This window comes from Fulmarus glacialis, unplaced genomic scaffold (genome assembly GCF_000690835.1).
Source record: "Fulmarus glacialis isolate BGI_N327 unplaced genomic scaffold, ASM69083v1 scaffold9044, whole genome shotgun sequence".
In the NCBI taxonomy this organism is placed as follows: Eukaryota; Metazoa; Chordata; class Aves; order Procellariiformes; family Procellariidae; genus Fulmarus; species Fulmarus glacialis.
In genome coordinates, this window is record NW_009208656.1 from 65,232 (window position 1) to 75,324 (window position 10,093).

Below are 10,093 nucleotides of genomic sequence, written 5' to 3' on the forward strand. Positions count from 1 at the left end.
TCCTAACAATTTTCCTAGTACCAATGTTATAATAATCACCCTGGCTGAGTCAGGATCCATGCAATGAGCCACACAGAAAGCATCTTTCCCAACAGAGATCACAGTAATAAGATAAAATGTTGCCAAATCAAATCAACATGATGGGGGCTTTTCTTCAGTGCAATTACCCCAGAAAGTAAAGGTGACTTGCTAGAAAGAGAGGAAATAACTTTAGCCAACAGTACCAACATTGCCTGTGACTGAATGAGTTATGGAAATTCTTAACAAAGAAACTTGGATCCTGTGTCACTGCAGCAACCTAGGAAAGATATTAGCTTCCTCAAGGAAATCCCCTGGAGTGCAGAAGTAACAAAATGGAAGGAAAGGAATCCCAGTCAAGTAATGGTTTTAAGATGGGCCGTAGTTCATGCCAAGTAATTAAGAAAAACAAGAAGAAAATAGTAACAAGCACCATGAAAAGAATCAGTCGTCTCCCCTGATATAAGGAGATCAAGCACATATTTGACGCCCCACTGACCAACTCTAAGGTGAGAAAGGAGTCAGAGAAGCATTTTGAATTCTGGATCTTCCAACTCACATGAATTTCTAGAAATCAGCAGCAGTGCTTGGCCCTTCTACTGTGCCTGCTGACAAAGGTGCCAGCTGTGACGCTGGCTTTAAAAGATGTTTTTGGTTTGGATATGTCATATTCTAAAACTGTATGCTTTCGCAGTGGTGCATAACAGTTATAGATTAGTGACATTTTATGAAAACAGAAAAAGTTCAGTTATTAAATGGAAAGTCATGTTAAAACATCAATGCTTGATTTTCAGTCCAGCCTTAAACAGGCATTGCTTCTTTGAGGCTGCAGGTGCCTTTGGGACATTTAGAGTCTGAGTGCACGGCTCAATGACAGGCATCTATTAATCAGGGCTTGAAATGGCCCTGGCAGTATCCACAATTATTTGTGTCCATAAATATGAGTAAAAAGGTCACATATTAATAATTAAAAGAATAAATAGTATTTAAAATTCCAATCATTTCAGTCAATAAGTGAGAAAAGATTATACATACAGGGATATTTCTCAAATGTTCTTGATGTACTCAGTGAATTTGTACTTCAGAGAAGTAGCAGAATTTTTTAAAATTAGTCTCATGCAGCGTGCCAGGAAATTGTGAGCATGGTTTTGTGCCAACTATTATTTTCATAATGTCTGTAATTTAAATGTTAAAAGTACCTATTTCCTTCACAGATCCAATATTTAGACATCCAGGGTAGAATTTGCAGAAGCACTTAATATTCATTTGCTATGATCTTAGTAAAGACAATGATAAACCTTTGATTTACACAAGAAACAACATTAAAACACTACTAAGTAGTTCTGAAAATCCTACTAACCAATTGGTTTACATTTTCCTGACAAAAATCTGTGGGTGCACAACCGTACATCTAAGCAAAAAAGACTAGATTCAAATGGAAACCATTATAAACCATGTTATGTATTGGAGAAATATGCAGTATATGAGCTGTAATCTGCCGACCTTTGAAGTAAAAATATAAACTTTTAAAACAAAGAGATAACATGTACTCCTTAATTATACCCTTTCCCCTCCTCCAGTGCTATTAGTGGAGGAGATACAATATTCAGCCTTATGTAAGAAAATATTCTATTATGGGAAGGCAGAAAGAGAGAAAACTAATACTGTATTATACTAATGAGCAAGCTGCCAGGCTGTTATTGAAGGACACAGCGTGCTGATCACTTGAATTACCATCTAAGCAAGTAATTCAGCTTTTAGTGGACTAATCTCCCAATACAACACTAAGAGCCCTGGGTTTTTTTTTTCCTTTGTAACAGACAAGCTCACCAGTTCTGCCAAACAGCCAGGAATGACACAGGTGAAGCTTCTGCCTCGTTTGACCAAAGTTGCTGGAGCAACTATACTCTACCTGGACTTACTGAAAACCAAGGAAATGTTAAACCCTATAAAAAGAGAACCTGGAGTTATTTCAGTTTGCTATTTTTGTTTTTGAGGTATCCTTACCCTGACAACCTGAAATGGAAAGTGACAAACAGAGAGCAGGTAAAAAACTTCTGAACCAGGCCAGTTCCCCTCCAACGGACCCATCACACAGCTTTGTTGTGTATTACAGCTAGACGAAGTAAAGCTAACAAGTCAGACTTTGTATGTACAGCCTCCCATTTTGAGAAAGAAACATTTGAGAATGAAGACAACTTGTGAATGTTATTCTTTTCACATTCTTTCCTCAGCAGACAGGGAAAGGAACCATATGGATAGGGTACACTCCCAGCCAGCACCACAGCACTCCTTGTTTGCATAAACAATCATATATGCAACCTCAATTTGCCCGCCAGAAAATGTGCAAACATCCAGTTAGTGGGGACTAAACCTGCCTCAGCAGAAGACAGACCCTTCCCTCTCCCCCACTGTGCATAAGGAGAGCAGATGTCTCCTGCACAGTTACTTTTTGGGTGACAGCAGGCAGAGGAGAGCAGAGCCGCGGCGCTGGCCCTTGCTCAGGGGAGGCAGCTGGTGGAGGAACAAGGACACGTCAACAACCAAAAGGTTGGCGAAGCTTTGGAGTTATGGAGAAAGCCTCAGCTTTCTCAGCCTCAGCAGCGGGGCCCCAACAGCTCTTTCGGCTTCAGCGTCTTAAAAGCTACAATCCGACCCTAAATTACAGGCAGGGTTCTGGTGAGCTCCTCTGGCTACTTGGAGCAGCCTGGAGAGGAATACACGCAAAACACAAAAACTCCACAGTCTCTGTCCTGGACCTCCAAGCATGTATTTAACTATTATTTACCATTTAATCATGTCATTACTCTCTAATTTACTTGAGAATGTGTTTTCCTCTCATTAAAACTGTTGCGATGATCGCTGCCAAAAGTCTACCCACCAGTGTTCTGCGCTCCTTCCCTGTGGTTCCTTCGTGACTATTTGATTAATTTTCATTGATATTCTTCCAACAATAGCATCTAAAATTAACTGGGTCAGTTTTTACATAACTTCCTGAGTCATCAGGCTACGTGTCCTAAATAAATATGTCCATACAGGAGTCAAATGATAATTTACCCTTCCAGCACTGGCAGGAGCTAGAACATTTTGCAAAGCTTGTGTTCCACGATAAGAAAACACATTTTCTTCTCAGGTCTTAATTCAGGACCTTTTATTCAATCAAAACTTCATTTGGATTAAGTCAGAGTTTTGACTCAGTTGGCAGGATGTGGCCCTGAGTGAGGGGGAAAGGGAGATTTTAATGCCAATACATTCTTATGAAAAACATTTTCCAAATAGCTAAAATTATGAATGTTAGTGTTGAGGTACCTGAATTTAAATGTAGAGATCTGGCCTCCAGGCATTAGCTGTTGATTTCTTGCTTTTAATACTGGAGAAGGAAGCTCAGTAACACTTCAAATTACATGTCTCAAGCAGGCATTTAATTTAGATTAAATTAGACAGTAATTGTACGTTAAATAAATACCACTTGTCTCAGAAACACATTTTTTATGGATTAACAATTTATGTAATAGATGTTTTTATTGCGTGCCTGTTAGTTCTACAGTAATATGCTTTTCATAATTAGCTGCTCTTTAGCTGCTACACTGAACATAACTTATTAAATCTCTATTGTACGTACTCAAGGATACATAGAATACCTCTTCAACAGCCAAATAATGCAAACCTGTCTCACTACAGGAAAAAGGCTCAGTAGGATGGTCTGGGCATCTTCAACTCTCTTGAGATATATATGTTTCCAAGTGGGTCATATAGACCATTGCATTTTCTTAGTCCTCCAGGAAGGAGGAACTTGTACACCTCCACCACACAATGGCAGCACTGACGACCTGACAAAACGTTCCTCAGAGAAAACACAAGGAGGAAGAAGATTCCCCCAAACTCTTCTCTCAACTAATTCATACTAAAAAAAAAAGGAAAGGATTTCTTTTGTACCCTGTATTATCAAGCAGTAAGGATTCTGCATCCTCCAGGATAGGTCATAGCGATGTACAAAATAATGATGATGTTTTTAGAGCTGTTATAATGCTGTCATGTGGATTCAGAGGCAAAATATTCAACCACAAATTTCAGCTGCCAGAGTCAAAGCAGGAACCTTTGGATATTCCCAAAACCGGCTGGATGTTTTTAGCCCTGTTCTTACTAGCTATTTGCTACTGCCTTATTTTCTTCCCGGTTTCCTCACATTCTCTTCATCTCTACCCCATCTCACACCTGGCCCAAGTAATAATTTCTCCATTGTCCTGCCATCCTCCCCCTTTTTTTTAATCCTCTACTAAGTAAAGCTGGCCAGGAAGCAAGATTATCTGTCCCACAGTTGTTCAATATTTTTTTCAGGAACATGTAGCTGTTCTGCATCGGAAAGCAGAAGCCAAGGGGGGAAATGTAGAACTGCAAACAGCAAGGTGGCATTTCAGAAACTTGGATTCAGATCTCTCTGAAAAAGGCTGTTGCTTCATCTGGGTGGTGAGGGGATTCTCCATGGCATTTGGGGGGGGCTTTCTTTTTTTTTCTTTCTTTTTTTTTTCTTTCTTTTTTTTTTCTTTTTTTCTTTTTCTTTCTTTCTTTTTTTTCCCCCCCCGGAGATTAAAAATCCCTCTAAAGGGATTCTATGGGGATAGTCTAATCAGACTGATAATTATCTATTGAAAATCCGTCCCACATATTGTGAAATCTGCCAAGCTGATAGTGCAAGTGGTAGTACTGTTATCATGACAACTTCTTCCAAATCTGATCAAGTTGCCTGATTTAAACTGATATACAATATATGCATCTGATGTTACAAATTACAGATGATTATATTGCCAAATCTGAGTCCAGACTCAGTAAGGGGTTGGCTAGAAAACAAGACATCTGATAAAAAAAAAAAATTCGAAGTATGAGGAATTTGTTTCTAATCCATGCTGGAATGAAAATCAGATACTACTATTGACTATCCAAATAAATCAGTAAGCTTGATTAAGTTTGGAGAAGTTTATTATAACGCTACTGCCTATAAAATCAACTTGACACATTTTTAAAGTACATGGGGCAGTTTCTGCTGTTATAAATGAGTATAGCTGAAATGTGGGCACTGAGTTATGACTGAAAACAATCTGATGGGAAGACCTAGTCTTATTTCTTTTTTTAACTGATGAAAAGCCAAGTCAGTTAATTTTGAATTGACCCAAGAGACTTACACAAAGGATCTGATTTAAAGCCCATCACTCAGAAGCTAGAACTGACTGCCATTTTCTGAAGATGGTCTACAAAATTCTGCCAAGAAAAGCAGCATGGACTAAACGATCTTTCCAACATACACAGTTTCTCAGAGTCTACAAATTAAGCCTCTCACTTTATTTGCAGTCATTTATTGACCCTGCCACATCAACATATCACATTAAATTAAGGGCTAGTTCCTTAGCCAGTGTTAATCAGTGTATACCATTATCTAAAGACCTGGCTTCCAGATGTGGATCATTCACCATTCCAAGACTAAGGGACATAGATATAATAAGCATATCAGGGATGGGTTCTTGTAGGTGGATAGTCTTGAGGTAAACACTCAGTTTCCTGACCAATTTGGCATCAAGTCTCCTGGTGAACTCAGTACTAGTATCAGAGGTCTAGTGCCCCTCGGGATTTGGATCACGTTGTTTAATAAACATCATTTTATAATATCACGAGGAAATAAGGCAGTGCATTTCTAAGGGATTACTGTACATCTCAAGTAGTTACTCACTTTCCCTCTGGCCTTGTGCCCGTTAACCCCACCTGACATATGCTATAATCACCCAGAAATGCACTGACTGTCACCACTTATTGAAAAGGTAACGTGTAAAACTCACTAAAGGAAATGGTATTGAAACTAGGTTTGGGGTCTGACTCCTTACAGTCTTCTGATTAATTGCAATTTCTAAGTACATTGAGCAACTTTCTATTATGCTGTTCTATTACAAAAACGTGTAAGAATTAAGGATGTGATTTCAACCCATACAACAGCCCCTTTGTCCCTTTTCATGCTATTAAAAGGACACACAGATGCCTTGAAATGGTGGGTAAAACCCCACAGAGTAAAAGAAAATGTAGCTACCATTTGGATGACATAGGTGGCTCTATCCAGCTTTCTTCACGAATGGAGAAGTCATGTCAGAACCTTGTCACTCATGTTATTACACAGCAGAATTTGCAAAAGCCTTAACCTGCTGTGAGCATAAGAAAAGGTGGCAGGGAATTGCATGGGCCTCAGGTGAAGGCAGGACTGATGCCACTTCGTTCTGAGGCACAGGAGGTGGAAATATGTAGAAGATATTTTTATTGGCTGTTCCCCAGAATGAAACATATGACCCATCCTCATCACAGATATGTAGAATTTTTAAAGAATGAGAGTAAAGATGTTCCTTTTTTTTGTTTTGTTTTGTTTTGTTTTGTAGACACTAGGGCCAGGTTTGGCTGAGAGGACTTCATGTACAATACAACTTGTGGTCTGGAACACATTGATTGGAATAGGAACGGCCTCTGTTTCCCCAGAAATTCTTCCCCCCAGAAACACATATAAGAACAAAATCTTTTCTTAGAATATCAAATAACTCATCCCTGTCCTTCCAGTCTTCTGACATACAGTTCTCAGAAAGAGCCCTTCTGTGAGCTTCTGCAGCCAAGCAGTGACCCACTAATTACCGCTTGAGAACTAGTGCTCCAGAAACTCTCATGGAATTCTTCACCGAGTAGTTTTCTACATTTTCTTAAAGAAACTTAAAACAATGAAATAAGCATGCAGGTGCATCGTAACAAGGCCTGGGTAAAAAACGCCTTCAGGTGGCTGAGCAGTCATGGAGTATTACTTTCTGGATTTTCTCAGAGTGAGGAGCAGAGTCACTCAGGAATGACGTGATTCTGCAAGATCCGTAGGTAAGCAAATGACCACTATCTCTCCTGTTACTATAGCATGACAGCAGTATTAAGGGAAGCTGGCAGACCTAAAATAATTGGTCTTCATTGAACAATAGAAACATCAAGACAAACAATGACATTTCTGTGCTACACTCAGACCTAAATCCAGCGAACTAGTGTCAAGGTAATTTGAGGACTCCAGATGTTGTTGCAGCTGCATTACCACAGTCATCTTAGTCATTCTCCTTAAAAGTGGGAAGTTCATAGCAGGGCAAAAATCATTCATTCAGTGTTAAGATACAGTTTCTTGAGCAACGTCAGTACTTTCTTCTTCAAGGGAAAAGAGTATATTGGCTTTTCTAAGTGGAGACACTGAAAATCTACTACCAGAATAGCTACTGTTTCTCCCTCCAGAGTTTTAACAACTAGAAGTAAAATAACCTGCTGTCAGAGCTCAAAGCTCCCTAGCGGCTCCAGAAACTTAGCAAACAACATATACCAAACTGCAACATCAGGATTGCATTTATTCTTCCTTCTGACAAAGCTGAAGAGCCATAGCAGCTGAAAGCTTGGACAAAAATTATCCAAACCTTGTAGCAAAGCCACTTAGAAACCCTTGACAACAAAGATGTTTGACTGTCTTACTACAGATAAATAGAGAAGTTCAAGAAGGAAAAATATCAAATTCAAAACAGCTCCACTCATCAGAGGATACAGCAGTCACTCCAGCAGGGAAGGATGCACTTTTTAGTCATTCTTAGTTTTGGCCAAAGTGCTGATTTCATTTCATAAAAGAAATGGTCATGGACCAAAATTCTAGCATCTTCCCACTGTTTTTACCTGAATTTTACAGCTGGACACTATGTGAGAGGAAATTAATTAATGAATTAATATTAATTACACGTGAGAGAGAAAGATGAAAGAAAACAAAAAATGAGACATGAAAGAATTGGGAAAAGGATAAAAGTGTATGTTGGGTTAATAAAAGAGACTTATTAAATAAGATAACAAATAAATACATTTGTGACTAAAAGACAATAAAAGCATGTAAGTGAAATTACTGGATGAGTGGATGAGCATGAGCAAAAATGAATGTGAATATGAAACTAAACATTGTCAAGGAATTAGATTTTCTTATAACCATCAGGAATGGTCAGAAAGTAAAGAGAGCAGAGAAGACTTATGAGCTTATTTCTGCAAAGGGATGCAGAGCATTTCTGAATTCTTCTCCAGGGATATACTTTTGTATCCTTTCTACACAGAGAAAGGTGAAGCAGTCCCACAGCTATACTGACATGAAAATGATTCAGATTTTGTCTGCAGTGAACTCTGAATTCCTCAGTGACTGGTTACTAACTCAAACAAGGTCTAAACATAGGCAGCTGGCACTGAATTGAAAATACAGTGTGTTTTAGGTGACAGGTTTGTATGTGTAGGCAAAAATGTTAGTGATAACACTCAAAGCAAATAAGATTCTTAAATAAGCAGGTACTTGACAATAAGCCGGTCTCCCTGGGAGCAATCACATCACTTGCCATTTATTCAGACATACTACCATACTGTCACAGAGACAAAATCTGAAGTAATCCCATGGCTGCAATGGATTTATACCTCTGGAACTGTGAGCAAAATTTGGCGAAGGAAGTGCAAACATGTCTCTTCTTTTAACCATAATTAACCAACCAGAAATTGTGAATGAAATGCACATTAAAGTTCAAATGTGTATTTGGAGATCCACATTTTATCAGCCAGAGCAGAGATTTTACAGTAAATGCACAACAGTTTCCTGAACTCATCTGGACTCAAGGAGTCAATAGCGGTTGCTCCTTCTAAACTTTAAGCTACCTGTGTATCTTACCAGATTCTGCCTTATTCTAGTGCATCATCACAAATAAACTCAAACTACCTTTCCGTATATACAAATCCTTAGTGGCAGTGGAAAGGGTGGCTTCTGTCTCCTTTCCAGGTGACGTGTGACTCCATCTCAAGCTGATAAGCCCTCGCATATACCTAGCCCAACCTGGAACAGCTCGAAGATGGCCTGGAAGGCTTTTTAACAAAGATCACAAACAAAAAGCTTTCATTTTCTTTTCCTCATACCCATTGTTAACTCAAACAGTAATGCTAGTATTTATTATAACACTTGCAAGGACTCAGATCTGAGTAGAAAACATGTCTGAGGACAAGTGCTTGCAGGTAGGTAAAGAAAAAACTCATTTCCAAACTCAAGATGACTTTTGGTGGTGGTAGCTATTAATAAAACACATTTCTTCAGTGCTGAAATCTATACAAATCAGAGTAAGACCTGGATGTTGCCTATTCAAGAGGTGTGAAATCCAACATGTGCAGCCGGCAGTGCTGATACAGGTGTGAGTGAGCAGATGTGTGGTGGCAGGCAGAGGTGGATGTAAAAAAACACCTTTTTCCATCCAATGCTGTTTCAGTTGCCCAAGAAACAGGCGGGAACTGTCCTTGTGACTCCTTCAGACTAGGGTGGTTTTACTTCTTGTACATGCTGTACTGGGTCTTCCTGCATCCTCACCATGTCTGGAAATGCTCCAGAGAAATTTGTTTCAACGTGACTATTATCTATTCTATGGGATTACCATATAGTGCACGCAATTTAGTATTTGTCTGAATTTCTGGCTGTGGCTTTTCATGGCCAGTTGCAATGCATAAGTGACCTGTTGGTTGATGTTACAAACTGGACAATTAGAAAAACAAAAACATTTTTATTTAATCTGAAATTAAGATTCAAGAAACAAGAAATCTAGAGCTCCACAGTGCCACTTTTGTATCAACCACCTTTAACAACAGAGCTCAAGGTGTTCAAGCTTACTTTTCATTATAGAAAAGAGGATAACAGAAAAAACTGATATATAGAAAAAAGGTAGAGGAACATTTATTTCCTCTATTATTTAGATTTAGGCAGAAATTTTGAAGCTAGCATTTATTGCTGGTTTATAGTTACAACCTGAACCTGGCCCTTTCTATACTGAGAAAAGCAAAGGTCCATAATAGTAGATGTTCATTTAATTAACAACTCTATCTTAAAGCATATGCAAAAGGGGTCCATTGTGCAAGCAATCATAAATCTCACTTGGCCGAACTTCAGAGCAATTGACCTTACAACCCAAATAATGTTCCTTTGTGCACAGTTTTTATATGCAATTTCTAGATTTACTGTTTCAAAGAAAGAGTG